This window comes from Mobula birostris, chromosome 10 (genome assembly GCF_030028105.1).
Source record: "Mobula birostris isolate sMobBir1 chromosome 10, sMobBir1.hap1, whole genome shotgun sequence".
In the NCBI taxonomy this organism is placed as follows: domain Eukaryota; kingdom Metazoa; phylum Chordata; class Chondrichthyes; order Myliobatiformes; family Myliobatidae; genus Mobula; species Mobula birostris.
The window spans coordinates 119,293,763-119,311,867 of record NC_092379.1 but is presented as its reverse complement, the minus strand read 5'-3'; positions in this window follow the sequence as shown (position 1 = coordinate 119,311,867).

The following is an 18,105-nucleotide window of genomic DNA, read 5'->3' as shown; positions in this document are numbered from 1 at the left end:
CAACTCCATTTCTTTCTTTAAGTAACCCATTAAAACTTGAAATCTTGACCATCCTTCTTTGTCTTGGAATTCATTCTAAATGCATGATTGTCTTTGTCATTTAATCTGTCTTGGCTTCCACCCCATTAACTTTTGATCTTTCCTCTCCTTCTCCACTTCTATGCATCCTTCGCGTTTGTGAGAAGTCACTGATCAGAAATGTCATCTGCGTTTTCTTCTCCACAGATACTGCCTGAGGAAATTAGTATTTCCAGCAATTTTCTATTTTCTAGATTTCAAATTTCCAACATATATGTTTTTTCTTCTTCTCTGTGTTTAGAAATTAATCATCAGTTAACCATTCTAAACCTGTTACCTTCAAAGGAACCAAATTCTGGCGGTAGAGTAGATCTTTCAGAGTCTACTGTACAGGAGGTTTAGTGTTTCTGAACAAGGATGAACTTCAAAATGCAAATTCATTGGGAATTTGTGCTCACTGTAAGGAGGCAGGGTGAGAATCACTTTTCAATTAGTCAGATTGAAGAATGTATATAGAATCCAAACTAGCAAATATAAAGTGTGAAAAAATAATTGGACTTAAATAATATATATAAAATTAAATAAAAATTGAAAAACATAGATACAATTGAGTGAGAGATGAAAGAAGCAGGCTGATGTTAGTACAAAGTTCAAAATAAATTTATTATCCAAGTACATGTATGTCTCCATGTACAACCCTGAGATTCATTTTCTTGTGGGCATACTCAATAAATCCAAAATGGAATAATAACTAAAACAGAATCAATGAAAGAACACACCAACTTGGCTGTTCAACCACAGTGCAGAAAGCAACAAACTGTGCAAATGGAAAATGAAGAAATAGTTATAATAAATAAATTAGCAATAAATATTGAGAACATGAGATGAAGAGTCCTTGAAAGTGAGTCCATAGGTTGTGGGAGCATTTCAGTGATGTAGCAAGTGAAGTTCAATGAATTTACCTCCTTTGGTTCTAGAGCCTGATGGTTGAGGGGTAGAAACTCTTCCTGAAGCTAGTATAATGGCAACAGTGAGAAGATCGCATGTCCTGGGAGGTGAGGGCCGCTGATAATGGATGCTGCTTTCCTGCGACAGCATTTCATGTGATGTGCTCAGTGGTTGGGAGGGCTTTATCCAGGATGGACTGGGCTGTATTCGCTACTTTTTGTAGGATTTTCCATTCAAGGGCATTGGTATGTCCATGCCATGCTGTGATGCAGCCAGGCAATATACTCTCCACCACACACCTATAGAAGTTTGTCAATGTTTTAGATGTCATGTCAATTTTCCACAAACCCCTAAGGAAGTAGAGCTGCTGCCATGCTTTCTTCATAATGGCACTTACATGCTGGGCCAAGGACAGGTCCTCTGAAATATTAACACTGAGGAATTTAAAGTTGATAACCCCCTCCACCTCTGATCCTCTGATGAGGATTGGCCCATGGACCTCTGGTTACCTTCTTCTGAAGTCAATAACCAACTCCTTGGACTTGCTGACATTGAGTAAGGGGTTGTTGTTATGACACCATTCAGCCAGATTTACAAACTCTTTCCAGTGAAGTCATCAGCAAACTTAAATATGTCCATGGAGTTGTGCTTAGCCACACAGTCATAAGCGTAAAGCAAGCAGAGAGCAGGGGACTAAGCACACAGCCTTGGGGTGCACCTGTGCTGATGGAGAGCATGGGGGAGAAGTTGCTACCAATCCAAACTGACTAGGGTCTGCAAGTGAGGAAATCAAGTATCCAACTGCTCAAGGAAGTATTGAGGCCAAGGCCTTGGAGCTTACTGAAAAAATAATTTTAATTATATTTTTGAAATGTTTCCAATGTCAACTTTCTTCTGGGAGAATGAAACTTCACACTTATAAAATTAAAACTTCATTTCCAGAGAAGTCATTTAGCAATAATTGATGCTTATTACATCAGTTTAAAAAATCCATTTAATCCTACATGTGCCATCTAAAGTCATTTCAATCACTTTCAGATGGAATAAATGGACATATTCTCCAGTTTTATGACATTATAGTTGTTACAGTACCTGAATCTACTGCATTTGCTGCAAAAGTACAATTCCCTTCACAATAACATAAAGATTTCTGTTTTTTAATTGTAGCTGGGTCATTGGTAAACATTCTTTGTAATTCATCCTGAAATCATCCTAAGCAGTAGTAAATCACATGGCGGCAGGATCCAGGTCTATAGTGTATCAAAGTGACAGGGCCCAGTTCCTAGAACAAGGAAGAACCCAATGTCTGGACAGTTTAAATGCCGGACCAGATTGAAGGGCCAGGGTGTCAGGACCGGAGGCAGGGGTCAGGCCAGTTCTGCTCGAGGCTGTGCAGTGTTTACTCGGCTCTGCACTGAGCTGAGGCAGAGCCTGTGGCCTGCTCCAGCTGCTCCAGACTTTGTTTTCTACGGACTCACTTTCATACTGATTGCTACTTAATTACTTTTATTGTTTGCACGATGTGTTTGACAGTCTTCTTTTTTTACTGGTTCTCTTAGGGTTTTTCCATGGCTGCCTGTAAAGAGACAAATCTCAAGGTTGTATAATGTATACACACTTTGATAATAAATGTACTTTGAAGTTTGACCCAGCAATATTATCTCCAAATAATGATCTGATGCCTACATATGTTATTATTACTTTATAATTAATAATCTCATTCATTCTCACAGACTTCAACAAGGATGTGCAGATCATTTATTGGTGACTGAGCCCCTTCAGTGACTTTTTTTTAATTCACTCGTGGGATACAGGTATTAATGGAGGTCTGGCCTTCAATATCCATCCTCCAGTTCCCCCTTAAGAAGAATTTGCGCAAGGATGACACGCAAATTTGTGATGCTTTCCATATTTTAATTTAAGGCAGAGGTTGATAGATTCTTGATTAGTCAGGGCATGGAGGTATACAGGAAGAAGGCAGGAGATTGGGGCTGAGAGGGGAAATGGATCAGCCATGGTGAAATGGCAGAGCAGACTTGATGGGTCAAATGGTCTAATTCTGCTCCTATAACTTATGGTTTTATGAGCTGGTGAGCTTACTTTTGAAAGCAACGCACTTCCGGTGATGAATGCACTCCAGCTATACTGACAGCTGAGTTATAGGACTCAGGTTTAGAGATGGAAAAGTACATTTCCTAGTCAGTGAATAACTTGGAGAATAACCTGCAGATGGTAACATTATTATGTGCCATCCTTCTGGGCAATAAAGGCCATTTGTTTGGAAGGTTCTCTTGAAGAAGCTTTGACCAGTTGCTATAAGGAATTTTGTGGATGGCATAGACCAGTGGTGGATGGGTTGAGAGTTTAAACTGGAACATTGGGGTCAATCACGTGACCTTGCGTATTGTTGGATCTGTACTCAACTTGTGTTTTGCAGATGGTGAGAAGGCATGGCGGACATTACTCACTGGAGAGTACCTTATTGTTCTTGCAACCTTACTTATGTCACTTGTTGTAGAAAGTTACAAGTCTTTCATTTTCGTTCTGGAATTCAAGTTACTCAGGTTTGGAAAGAGTTAACCAAATCCAGCACAATAGAACTGATCCTGTGACCTGTGATTATATCCTCCGAGGTAACATGAGCCATACTGCAGTTGCCTTAGCAACAAGTCTGAGTGCGGTCACTGCAACAGCGGTGTGTTCAGGCATTTAGCTCTTGAGACCAAAGCAGGGGAGAGATGCAGTGTGTATTTGGAGCATTAAAAAAGGCAGTTAGGTAAAAGCTAAAACGCAATTACAATGGGCCGGTTCCTTTGTGTTCTCCACAAAGAAGTGGATCAGGGAAGCAGCAAGTACTTCAGAAGAGAGACAACCTAATCTTAATTATGGTTTAAAATTAAAATGAGTGATTGTGGCACTTGAATATTTTAGCAGTGATTCAAAAAATTCTATGTTTGGGAAGTTAACAAAGTCTTATTATTAAGCTGCCTCAGCTTAATAAATTAATGTGTCATCTAAATTGTCCTTGATTTATTATTCCATAGCCAAAATTTAAAATGCCATATTATTTTACTGAAGTCTGTGCAATAACAGCAGCCCAGTAAACTCATTGCCCATTTTAATCACGAGCAGAGCTTAAGACATAGATTATCTATTAGCACCTGCAATATACCACCATTTGCTCGCTTTGGCTCAACCATTTTCTGTTGTTCAGGCCATTCCCCCATTTTCTATTTTCTATAAATTAGAAGTCACTCACAATTAATTTCACCACATGCTTTCTGTCCTACATTGCTTGTACAGAAATATCCATATTTCAAGATGATCATCCCTCACTCCAAGCCCTCTTCCTTAAGTGCATTACTTAATCCTAAACTGAGCTTCAGTGGAGCAGGAGGAGGAGGCTGAGGTCGGAGAGATCCGAGTAGGATTGGACACAGAACCAAAGTGATACATGGCCAAACTCTTTAGACCCACAAACAAGAGAAAATCTGCAGATGCTGAAAATCCAAGGCATCGCACACAAAATGCTGGAGGAACTCAGCAGGTCAGGCAGCATCTATGGAAAGAAATAAGCAGTCAATGTTTTAAGACAATAAGACAACAAGATGTAAGAGCAGAATTAGGCCATTTGGTTGATCCATTTTTCCTCTCAGCCCCAATCTCCTGCCTTCTCCCTGTATCACTTCGTCAAAAATCTATCAACCTCTGCCTTAAATATACATAAAGACTTGGCCTCCACAGCTACATGTAGCAATGAATTTCACAGATTCACCACTCTCTGGCTGAAGAAATTCCTCCTCATGTCCATTCTAAAAGAAAGCCCCTCTGTTCTGAGGCTGTCCTCTGGTCTTAGACTCTCCCAACAAAGAAAACATCTGCTCTATGCCCACACTAATCAGGCTTTTCACCTTTGGATAGGTTTTAATCAGGTCGCTCCTCATTTTTCTGATAAATTAAGGCCCAAAGCCATCAAGCGCTCTTCACATGACAAGCCGTTCAATCCTGGGACAACTTTTGTGAAACTCCTTTGAACCCTCTCCAATTTCAGCACATCCTTTCTGAGATAAGGGACCCAATTCTGTTCACAATACTCCAAGTGAGGCCTCACCAGTACTTCATAAAGTCCCAACATTACATCCTTGCTTTATATTCTAGTCCTCTTGAAATGAATGTTAAGATTGCATTTGTCTTCCTCACCACAGACACAACCTGCAAATTGACCTTTAGGGAATCATGCACAAGGACTCCCAAATCTGTTTACATCTCAGATTTTTATACTTCCTCTCCATTTAGAAAATAGTCAACAATTCATTTCTTCCACCAAAGTGCATGACCATACACTTCCCAACACCGTATTCCATCTGCTACTTCTGTGCCCATTCTCCTAAGCTGTCTAAGTCCTTCTGTAGCCTCTCTACCTCCTCAAAACTTTCTGCCCCTCCACCTACCTTCATATCGTCTGCAAATTTTGCAACAAAGCCATCAATTCCATTATCCAAATCATTGATATATAACATAAAGAGAATTGGTCCCAACACAGACCCCTGGAATACCAACCAGAAAAGTTTCCCTTTACCGCCACTCTTTGCCTGTTGCCAATCAGCCACCACTTTATCCATGTTGGAATCTTTCCAGTAATACCATGGGCTCATAGCTTGTTAAGCAGTCTCCAAGCACCCTGAAACATCAACTGTCCTTTTCTTCCAGGCTTGCGGAGTTCCTCCAGTATTTTGTGTGTGTTGTTCGGATTTCCAGCATCTGCAGATTTTTACTTGTTAGGCATGATACCATCCAGTTTTGGGTCAAGAACCTTCATCAGGATTCTGTAGTTCTGTGCCAACTATCACTCAGATCTCTTTGACCTGAGCTTCCTCCTCCTCCTCCTCCTCTTAGAGTCTGAATTGAATTTAAAAGGTTCCATACAACCTTATGGATTTATCACCAAATTCAAGAATTTCAGAAAATAGTTGTAATGTCATTGTTAAGATTTTTACTGCTATGCTGTAGGTATTTCATTTTAGCAGTTCTGTAAGAGCAGTCTGTACCACTTTCAGCTTGTTTGGGTTTGAGCTGAGATAAGAGGCTTTGTTGTACAACTTAGGATTGTGGTGTCAGCCAATCAGGATGGTAGAATTGGGAGAAGTTTGTAGAGAATGCTGGGCGGAGAAGTCTTTGTTGGCGGGAGCTGGGAGAGGACAGGAGGGAAGATGGCTGGGGATTGCACAAGGTGCTTTGTGCAGATGCATGGCTTTGAGAAGGAAGGACCAATACTGACATGGAAGAGCCCCTTTATTCAAGATGAATTTTGAGCAAATTTCAAAAGGTGGAGTATGCTTTTACGCAGACTATGGGTTCAGCGCATGATTTACAGACAATTTCGAGATCTGAGCTCCACCATGCACATGTGACTGTTTAAGTACAATGAGCCCTTATTGCTTTTTTCTTTCCTTTGATAACTGTTTGCTTAAGTTAACATTCTTAAATATACTTCTTTATAATTGTATGCAGTGTACAACCTGTTATTTCTTGCCAACGGGTGATTGCTGGGGGCAGTGAATCACACAGCATTCACCCAAACTGGAGTTTGGGTGGGCAAGACATCCCAACTTCACGGATCTGGTGGGACCAAAGTCATGTGCACCCTAGATGTATGAAGCCTGAGAAAGGTGGGTTTCTCACCACAGAGTCCAGTGACTGTTATTGAGGGGCTAACAAGCCACATTTCCAGAGACACCCAGTAAAAGGGGTTTCATAATTTTGCCGCTTCCACTTACTTCCTATCAAACACATCTTTCCTGTCTTCATTTGCCCCATTCTTTCACCCTGCACAAATTGTCATTTTCCCTCTCCTCCATTCTGTCCTATCGCAAAGGTTACCTTTTCCTCTTTGCTCCACGTTCTCCTTTAAACCCTCTTAACATTTTCCACTCCTGATGAAAAGCCATAGAGATGAAGGATTAATGCTGTTTTTCTCTCCACAGAAATCACCTGATCTGCTGTTTTCCTGGCATTAGCTTCAAGCACCTAGAGTCTTTTGCCTTTGTATTATTCATTATTTGCCTGAGAATTCAAAAGGTTTGTCCCTGAAGTTTCTAGTAAGTTGCAAGAGCTGCCAAGACCTCCTTTTCCTTGAGAGATATCTCTGAATTGAGTAAGTAAGATAGCTTCCTATTGCAAGTATAGCTATTAATTCTAATGTTCTTGGGTTGTTGGTGTATACGGGAGTTATACCTGAGCTCCTTTGGGAGCAGCTGTTCGGTTGCATTCTTGCTCACTGCGGATTGCAAGACTTATATTGATAGATAGATAAATAGATAGATAGATAGGCATACTTTATTGATCCTGAAGGAAATTGGGTTTCGTTACAGTTGCACCAACCAAGAATAGAGTATAAATATAGCAATATAAAACCATAAATAATTAAATAATAATATGTAAATTATGCCAGATGGAAATACGTCTAGGACCAGCCTATTGGCTCAGGGTGTCTGACCCTCCAAGGAAGGAGTTGTAAAGTTTGATGGCCACAGGCAGGAATGACTTCCAATGACGCTCTGTGTTGCATCTCGGTGGAATGAGTCTCTGGCTGAATGTGCTCCTGTGCCCAACCGGTACATTATGTATTGGATGGGAGACATTGTCCAAGATGGCATGCAACTTAGACAGCATCCTCTTTTCAGACAACACTGCCAGAGAGTCCAGTTCCATCCCCAAAACATCACTGGCCTTACGAATAAGTTTGTTAATTCTGTTGGTGTCTGCTACTCTCAGCCTGCTGCCCCGGCACACAACAGCAAACACGATCGCACTGGCCACCACAGACTCGTAGAACATCCTCAGCATCGTCTGGCAGATGTTAAAGGACCTCAGTCCCCTCAGGAAATACAGACAGCTCTGACCCTTCTTGTAGACAGCCTCAGTGTTCTTTGACCAGTCCAGTTTATTGTCAATTCGTATCCCCAGGTATTTGTAATCCTCCTCCATGTCCACACTGACCCCCTGGATGGAAACAGGGATCACCGGTACCTTAGCCCTCCTCAGGTCTACCACCAGCTCCTTGGTCTTTTTCACATTAAGCTGCGGATAATTCTGCTCACACCATGTGACAAAGTTTGCCACCATAGCCCTGTACTCAGCCTCATCTCCCTTATAGTTCATCCCCTTCCCTTTTCAATACAGATCTCTGTCTGGGGGAAATGGATACCTGACTGCACACAGTATTTCTGGAAAAGGTTGGGATGAAGTGCGGATGGCAGTGGTTAATGCATTGCAACCCCCCATAGCTGTAAAACAAGTCCACAGTGGCAGATGCTTCATGGAGATGTGCTCAGTTGTTGGGAGGGTTTTGCCTGTGAGGTACAGGGCCGAATTCACTATATTTTGTACGACTTTCTGCTCAAAGGCATTGGTGTTCCCATACCAGGCCGTAATGCAGCCAGTTAGCACACTTTTCACCACACATCTTCATCTTCATGATAAAAGAAGAGTCAAATACAAAATAAGAAGTAATGTCAACAGTGATCAAGTTGGTTGCATTCTTTCCTGTGAGACAAAATGTTCTACCTTTAGGGTCTATTCAGACACTTGAACAGAAAAATCTAAGCTGACGTTTCAGTTCTTTCCTGAGGGAACATTGTATGCTTAACAGTGCTATTAACAGATTAAAAACTAAAGAGAGATCCTGCTTGGTTTCACAGGTACTAGTAAAAGATTTATCACTTTAATGAAGAGCAGGGCAATCCTAGCCAATGTCTGCCACCACCAAGGTCTTGACACTCGGTCAGCATGCTGGTTACTGAGTACTGTACCTATTTACTTGTGCTGTATGCATTTTGAATTAAGTCTTATTAACTTACTTATGGTAATAATTTGGTTTATGTTCTATGTGGATTATATATTTTGTGGGTACATTGTGATCCGGCAGAACGTTGTTTCATTTTGATGTATATATGTAACTCAAAAGAAAATAAACTTAGACTTGAACTTTCTGCCCTGGTCAATATTCACCAAAGCTAATTTCAATAAAAAAATTACATTTTGTCTGAGCTTGTCGTGCACAAATTGGCTTGCAGTCTCATTACTAAAAAGGTTACTGCTTGATAGAACTATGAAGTACTTTGTTAGGAAAAATTCTGCAGCGCTAGAAGAACAAAAAATCCTGGTCAAGTAGTATCTTTGAAGGAAAAGGGATGGCTAACATTTTGGGCCAAGGCAGAATGGTGCAGAGTCTTGACACATGAGGGCCAGTAGTCCGTTTGTTCATCTAATTATTTATTGAGACACAGTGCGGAATCGGCCCTTCCAGCCCTTCGAGCCGCGCCGCTCTGCAGTCCCCCGAGTTTAATCCTAGCCTAATCACAAGACAATTCGCAATGACCAATTAATCTGCCATTAACCTACCAATCTTTATACGGTGGGAGGACACCGGAGAACCCAGAGGAACTGCACGTGGTCACACAGAGAATATGCAATCTCCTTCAGGCAGCGGTGGGAATCCAACCCAGGTCACTGATGCAGTACTGTAAAGTGATGTGCTAACCACTGTACTACCATGCCATGCCAAATCATGCAGCTGCTGGTAGCATAGATTACATTTGAAGACCGTATGTAGGCTGGTTCCTGTTTGTAACTAATAGCTACTCTATCTTGCCATTCTCCTTAACAGTGCTTACAGATGGCTCCAACGTTAGGTGATGATTTTCTGTACTGTAGTTTCACAAGGTGTGCCACCTTTTATGACACTGAGGAGCCTTCCAAAGCATTGTTGAGGCTGCATAGAAAGAATGGTGAACTTTCATAAGGCCATGAGACATAGGAGCAGAATTAGGCTATCTGGTCCATCCAGTCTGCTCTGCCATTCAGTCATGGCTGATCCTTTTTTCTATCTCCTCCTCAACTCCAGTTCCCGGTCTTCTCCTCGTAACCTTTGATGCCATGTCCAAACAAGAACCTGTCAATTTCTGCCTTAAGTTCACCCAACGATCTGACCTCCACAGCTGCATGTGACAACAAATTCCACAAATTCACTACCCTCTGACTAAAGAAGTTTCTCCGCATCTCTGTTTTGAAAGGGTGCCCCTCTATCCTGAGGCTGTTCCCTCTTGTCCTAGACTCTCCCACCACGGGAAACATTCATTCCACATCTACTCTGTCTAGGCCTTTCAACATTCAAAAGGTTTCAATGACATCCTCCCTCATCCTTCTGAATTCCAGCAAGTACAGACAGAGCCATCAAACATTCCTCATATGATAACCCTTTCATTCCTGGAATCATCCTTGTGAACCTCCTCTGGACCCTCTCCAATGCCAGCACATCTTTTCTAAGATGAGGGGCCCAAAACTGTTCACAATACTCAAGGTGAGGCCTCAGCAGTGCCTTATAAAATCTCAGCATCGTATCCTTGCTCTTGTATTCTAGACCTCTTGAAAGGAATGTTAACATGACATTTGCCTTCCTCACCACTGACTCAACCTGCAAGTTAACCTTCAGGGTGTCCCACACAAGGATTCCCAAATCCCTTTGCGCCTCAAATTCCTGGATATTCTCCCTGTTTTGAGAATAGTCCGCACATTTATTTCTACTAACAAAGTGCATGACCATGCATTTTCCAACATTGTATTTCATTTGCCACTTTCTTGGTCTTTCTCCTAATCTAAGTCCTTCTACATCCTACCTGTTTCCTCAACACTACCTGCCCCTCCACCAATCTTCATATCATCTGCAAACTTGGCAACAAAGCCATCTATTCCATCATCTAAATCATTGATATACAGCATAAAAAGAAGTGGTCCTAACACCGACCCCTGAGGAACACCACTAGTCACTGGCAGCCAACCAGAAAAGGATCCTTTTATTCCCACTTGCTGCCTCCTACAATCAGCCAATGCTCTAACCATGTTAGTAATTTTCCTGTAATACCATGGACTATTAACTTGGTAAGCAGCTTCATGTTTGGTACCTTGTCAAAGGCCTTCTGAAAGTCCAAAAATACAACATCCACTGCATCCCCTTTATCTATCCTACTTGCAATCTCTTCAAAGAATTCCAAGTTCGTCAGGCAGTATTTTCCCTGAAGGAAACCATGCTGACTTTGTACTATCATGTCCTGTGTCACCCAAGTACTCCATCACCTCATCCTTAACAATTGACTCTAACGTCTTCCCAAACACTGAGGTCAGGCTAACTGGTCTATAATTTGCTTTCTGTGGCCTTCCTCCTTTCTTAAAGAGTGGAGTAACATTTGCAATTTTCCAGTCCTCTGGCACCATGTCAGAGTCCAATGATTTTTGAAAGATCATTTCTAATGCCACCGCAATCTCTAATGCTACCACTTTCAGAACCCTAAGGTGCAGTTCATCTGGTCAGGGTGACTTATGTACATTTAGTTTTTTCAGCTTTTCGAGCACTTTCTCTCTTGTAATAGAGACTGTAACCACTTCTCTTCCTTCACACACTACAACATCAGACACATTGCTAGTGTCTTCCACAGTGAAGACTGATGCAAAATATGCATTTAATTCAGCAGCCATGTCCTTGTCCTCCTTTTTTATTTCTCCTGCCTCATTGTCACTGCCTGCCATTCTGAAAGGGACCCGTTAATCCCTACTCTTTGTTTCCTGTCTGCCAACCAATTTTCTATCCACGTCAGTACCCTACCCCCAATACCATGTGCTCCAAGTTTGCCCACTAATCTCCTATGTGGGACCTCATCAAAGGCTTTCTGAAAGTTCCAGGTACACTACATCCACTGACTCTCCCTTGTCCATTTTCATAGCTACATCCTCAAAAAATTCCAGAAGATTAGTCAAGCATGATTTCCCCTTCGTATAGGAGGGAGCAGAAGATGGCGGCGTGACGCAGCGCGCACAGCCGTTCTGAGTGAATATTGATATCTGTAACTAGGGGTGCCGTACACAATCCACATTTGATGGGGACAGCCGTGAAGTGCAGAGTAACATCTGGAGTAACTTCTGAAATGCCTGCTTCGCTGCCGCTGCTACTGTGCGATCGAGAATCTCCGGAGACGAAGGCCCCAAATCCTCGGCTTTACGTATCATCTGTTGCCGGGGCCGGGGTGAAATGTTCAGCAGGAGGTGGTGCTCAGTGCTCGGTGTCGAATAGGTGGTCGGAGGCTTGGAGTTTTTCGGACGGACTCGGAGTCGGACTGTGGTCTGATGGTTCCGGAATGCTGCATCGGCAAGTTGGCGGCGCTGGGAGTTTACCGTCTGCGTGAGATGGTGGGACTTTCGAGTGACTCTGAGACTTTTACTGTGCCATGGTCTGTTCTTATCAAATTACGGTATTGCTTTTGCACTGTTGTAACTATATGTTATAATTATGTGGTTTTTGTTAGTTTTTAAGTTGGTTTGTCATGTGTTTTCATGATATCATTCTGGAAAAACATTTTTATCACTTCTTAATGCATGCATTACTAAATGACAGTAAAAGGGGACTGTGTGTCCTCATAATCATAATAATGATAAATCCATGCTGACTCGGACCGATCCTGTTACTGCTATCCAAATGTGCTGCTATTTCATCTTTTATAATTGACTCCAGCATTTTCCCCACCACTGATGTCAGGCTATCTAGTCTATAATTTCCCATTTTCTCTCTCCCTCCTTTCTTAAAAAGTGGGATAACATTAGCTACCCTCCAATCTACAGGAACTGATCCTGAATCTATAGAACTTTGGAAAATGATTACCAATGTGTCCACGATTTCTAGAGCCACCTCCTTAAGTAACCTGGGATGCAGACCATCAGGCCCTGGGGATTTATTAGCCTTCAGTCCAATCAGTCTATCCAAAACCATCTTCTGCCGAATGGGAATTTCCTTCGGTTCCTCCAGTACCCTAGGTTCTCTGGCCACTGTTACATCTGGGAGATTGTTTGTGTCTTCTCTAGTGAAGACAGATCCAAAGTACCTGTTCAACTCGTCTGCGATTTCTTTGTTCCCCATAATAAATTCACCTGTTTCTGTCTTCAAGGACCCAACTTTGGTCTTAAATAATTTTTTTCCTCTTCACATACCTAAAGAAGCTTTTACTATCCTCCTTTATATTCTTGGCTAGCTAACCTTCGTATCTCATCTTTTCTCACCGTATTGCCTTTTTAGTTATCTTCTGATGCTCTTTAAAAGAGCAACACTGGCACGTGGCATGGGTAGCAATCCAGAAATTACTATGCGGGAGGTCCTGCTTCTCAGCTTTCTACCTAGCTCTCTAAATTTTCTTTTCAGGACCTCATTGCTTTTCCTTCCCATGTCATTGGTACCAATATGTACCAAGACATCTGGCTGCTCCCCCTCCCTCTCCAAAATGTTGTGGATGCAATCTGAGACATCCCTGACCCTGGCACCTGGGAGGCAACATACCATCCTGGTGTCCCGTTCACATCCACAGAATCTCCAGTCTGTTCCCCTCACTATCGAGTCCCCTATCACTATCACTCCCTCCTTCTCTCTTTTTCCCTCCTGCACCAAGGACCCATGCTCAGTGCCTGTAACCCAGTCGCCGTGGCATTCTCCTGAGAGATCATTCCCACAGAAGTATCCAAAGCGGTATACTTGTTTTTGAGGGGAATGGCCACTGGGTGCTCTGATCTAACTGCCCATTTCCATCTCTCCTGACAGTCACCCAGCTACTCACCTCCTGCAACTTCAGGGTGACTACCTCCCTGTAACTCTCATCAATGATCTCCTCACTCTCCCCTACAAGCCAAAGGTCATCCAGTTGCTGCTCCAGATCCCCAACACGGTCTTCAAGGAGCTGCGGCCAGATGCACTTCACGCAGATGTAGCTCCCCAGGAGACTCTGGGTCTCCCAGTTCTCCAACATCCGGCACAAAGAACACACCACAGCTGTTTAAATCGTACAGTAAGAGAGAAGAAAACAACAAAAAGGAAACCCTAACAGACACTTTACACAGAGCCAACACCTCTTCTGAGCCAAAGCCTGTCACTTCTATGCTCACCACTGGCCTGCTCCTGTACGGTGGCCGCCCTCACAATGGCCACTCCGCTTATCCATTCTGTACCTTTATTTCATTCATAGAGATCTGTTGACGCTGCTAATAGGTCACATGTAATGGACAAATACCCTCAGAGCTCCCTTTTTAAATAACCGCCACCGACCTGCAAGAAATCCCTCTTGGTAAAGCTCTGTTAACACCACTGACAGGCCACATAAAGTGGACAAATGCTCTCGAAGCTCCCTTTTTAAATAACTGCCACTGACCTGCGAGAATCCCTCTTGGTAAAGCTCTGTTATCACCGCTGATAGGCCACATTCATCTGGCAGCAGATCAAATTAGGCTGCCAGGCTTGGAAAATATACGAGGTATAACCAATACATAATGCAGGTGATAATGAGTTTGAATTTGTTATGCCTTAACCACGACCACAGGTAGAACATTCAAAAGCCTGAGAAAGATGCAGTGAGTTGGAAGAAAGCAGTGGTGAGATCAGTTTATAAAGGGCTGAGATGGATATGATAATCTACAGCGTTTTCCCAGTGCGTAGAAAGTCAATAGATGTACGTATTAGCATATTCTCAGGCTTCGTATCCACATGGTACAGAAAACATTCCAATTTAAAACAAGAACTGGGGGACATATAAAAAACTGGCTGCTGAAAAGCAAGCAACAGCTCAGTAATTTGGCAGATATGTCAGAGATACTGGGTTATTCTTTGTGCACTCAAAGTTATGGTGGATTTTGAAAAAGTAAATGATGTGGATTGGTTTCCAGCACAGGAACAAGTTGGTAAACAAAGGATACAGGTTTGGGATTACTGGCAAAAAACTAAAGAAGGAAATGAGAAAGTGTGTTCTGCCCTAGCTGGAAGGTTGGTAGGAGCAGAATTATTAGCAGCTTTTAGAATAAAACACCTTTCAATATTTATTTAGTTTTATTTAGAGATAGCACTCAGTAATGGGCCCTCCCTGTTTGAAAAGCGGAAATTTACCAGGCAATGGAATAAATTGCAGTGTTCTTTGAAAGAGTTGTTATGAAGACAACGGACCGAATAGCCTGATCTGTATCAGCTAATTATGTGAAAAAAGAGGGAATGTGGGAAAGTCACTTAGTTTAAAACCACCTAAATGACATACTTAACAAATTCAGAACCGAAGGATGAGTATGGAATATATTTATACTACATTCATGCACAGAGCCAAGGAACAAGCTTGGAAACAATCCCATCATCTTTATAATTTTTCAGATAGAGGTAATATAACAATGTTCAGCAAATGAGCAGATAAGGCTCAACATGGAAAGCTCACTGAACGAATTATTTTCTCACTGAAGTCAGTTATAAAATCCATAACATTTCATCAGTATGTTAATTACTACTGAGCAGCAGAAATTCAAATTTACTTTAGGTAACCATTGCGCTGTGCCTTTAAGTGTTTATTTTGATGACTCGAGAGGAATTGCAGCTGGCTGCCAGAGCACCTCTCTCTGTCCAAGCTTTGAGTTATTCAACAATCTCTCCTGCAGAGCAATCGAGAGTCCTCTCTTGCCGTGAGAACTCCTGCCCTTCTCTGTTGGTTCTCACAGCCCTTGGTCTATAGACATGCTGCAAATGCCAACACTAAAGTAAAGAAAATTTATTATCAAAGTGCATTTATGTCACCATATACTACCTGGCATTTGTTTTCTTGTGGGCATTCACAATAAACACTAAGAAATACAATAGAGACGATATTTTGCTCATTTAAAGGTAGGCACAAACTTTTCTCCCTGAAATTGATTAACTTCAGGGCAAAGGAAGAAGCATGCTCTAAGTTTTCTTGTTTTGAGATTGCCATGCCATGTATTTTATATATTTCAAAATATCTTTCGATACCAGCGGTTCCCAACCTGGGGTTCACAGACTGCTCAGTTAATGGCAGGGGTCCATGGCATAAAAAAGGCTGGGAACCCCTATTCTATACATAGAACACAGAAAAGCACAGTACAGGCCCTTTGGCCCATGATGGGATATGTCAATCTTTTAACCTACTCTAAGATCAATCTCTCACCTTCCACATAGCCTCCATTCTTCTTTCATCCACATTTCTTAAATGTCCCTAATATATTGTCTCTACCACCGCCCCTAACAGCTCACTCCACACATCCATTACTCTGTGTAAAAACAAAACTTATCTCCAACAAGCTCCCCCATATTTTCCTCCAATCACCTTAAAATTATGTACCCACATATTAGTCATTTCTGCCCTAGGCATAATCTTTCCACTACAGAAATCTCAGACAACATAAGTTAGTAATAGTATAGGCATCCGTCAGCCTCATGAGACCATGGATTTGCGCCTTGGAAGGTTTCCAGGGTGCAGGCCTGGGCAAGGTTGTATGGAAGACCAGCAGTTTGCCCATGCTGCAAGTCTCCCCTCTCCACGACACTAATGTTGTCCAAGGGACGGACACTAGGGCCGATATAGCTTGGCACCGGTGTCGTCGCAGAGCAATATGTGGTTAAGTGTCTTGCTCAAGGACACAATTCACTGCCTCAGCTGAGGCTCAAACTAGTAACCATCAGGTCACTAGACTGACACCTTAACCACTTGGCCACGCACCAACACAAGTTAGTAATGAAAACATAAAATGGTAGTAATACTCAAAAGGTCCAGCAGTATCTGTGGGGAGATAACAAAGTTAATGTTTCAGGTCAACAATTTTCCTGCAGAACCAAAGAAAGTTGGTACTTAGAACATAAAAGAGCACAGCATAGGAAAAGGCCATTCAGTCTGTGTTGTCTGTGCCAAATTAAACTAAATTTTTTTGCTTGTGCATGATCCGTATCCCTCCTTTCCCTACATATTCATTTTGTTTATCTAAAAGGTTCTTAAGTCCAGCAAATTTCTTCAGATGTGGACAGTATTCTGACTGATTGCATCAGCACCTGGCATGGAGGCTGCAGTGCACAGGATTGATAAAAACTGCAGAGGATTGTAGAATCTGCTATGGCCATCATGGGTACTAGCCACACCCTCATTGAGTACAAAAGGCGGAGAATCAAGAAGCTGGCATCCATCACTAAGGTCATCCAGGATATGCCCTCTTCTCATTACTAACATCAGTCAGGGGTATAGGAACCTGAGGACACATACTTAACATTTTAAGAACAGATACTTCTCCACCATCAGATTTTTGAACAGTCTATGATCAGTGATGTTCTCCTTTCTTATTCTTTATTTTTTATATATTTCTTAATGTTAATTACAGTAATTTTTTAAATATTGCATTGCACTGCCTCCACTAAGCAGCAAATTTCACAACATAGCAGTGATAATAAACCTGATTCTAATTCTGATCTCTCCTCACACAAGGAAGTCAAAGCTGTTGACAGTAATCCGAACGTTGTCTCACTATGTCCTGTATCGATTCCGAGGCTCGGTAAAATCCAGCCTTCTTGAATAAAGAATAATTAAAAATGGGAGCACACAATCTTCATAAAAGGATTTAATTGACCGAGCCGGTGAAATGATTGGTTGCCAATTGATGATGTGCTTCCCTTGAAACAGAGTGACTGGACTGGTTTCAAAAATGAGGCTTTGTGAACCTTTCTCTTCCCTTATTCTTGAGAAGGGTTAAGAACACACAGCCTCTTCTCCACGATCTCCAAACGGACTGGGATGTTTCTCACCCAGAGTGAAGAGTACCTAAAAGATGCTGCCAGAGGGAGTGGTGGAGGCACGGTCGCTGACAGCGTCTAAGAAGTGTCCAGACCAGCATTGTTAATGACCCGTCCCATCAATCCAGCAATCTCTTTGACTTCCCCTCACCACCACCCCCTCCACCCCACCATCAGGCACGAGGCAATGTACAAAGTTTGTAGTATTAGGACATGATCTGTTAGGATGTAAACAGCTTCCTCCACCACTCTGGCAGCCTGTTTGAGGAAACTACCACTCTCTGTGTTATAAACTTGCCCCACACATCTTTTCAAGCATTCCATTTCTGACCTACAAAGCTTGTCCTCTTGCACTTGCTATTTCAAAGTCCAAAGTAAATTTATTATTAAAGTACATATATGTCACCATATACAACACTGAGATTCTGTTTCTTGTGGGCATAATCAATACATCGATAGAATAATAACCATGACAGAATCAATGAAAGACCACACCAACTTGG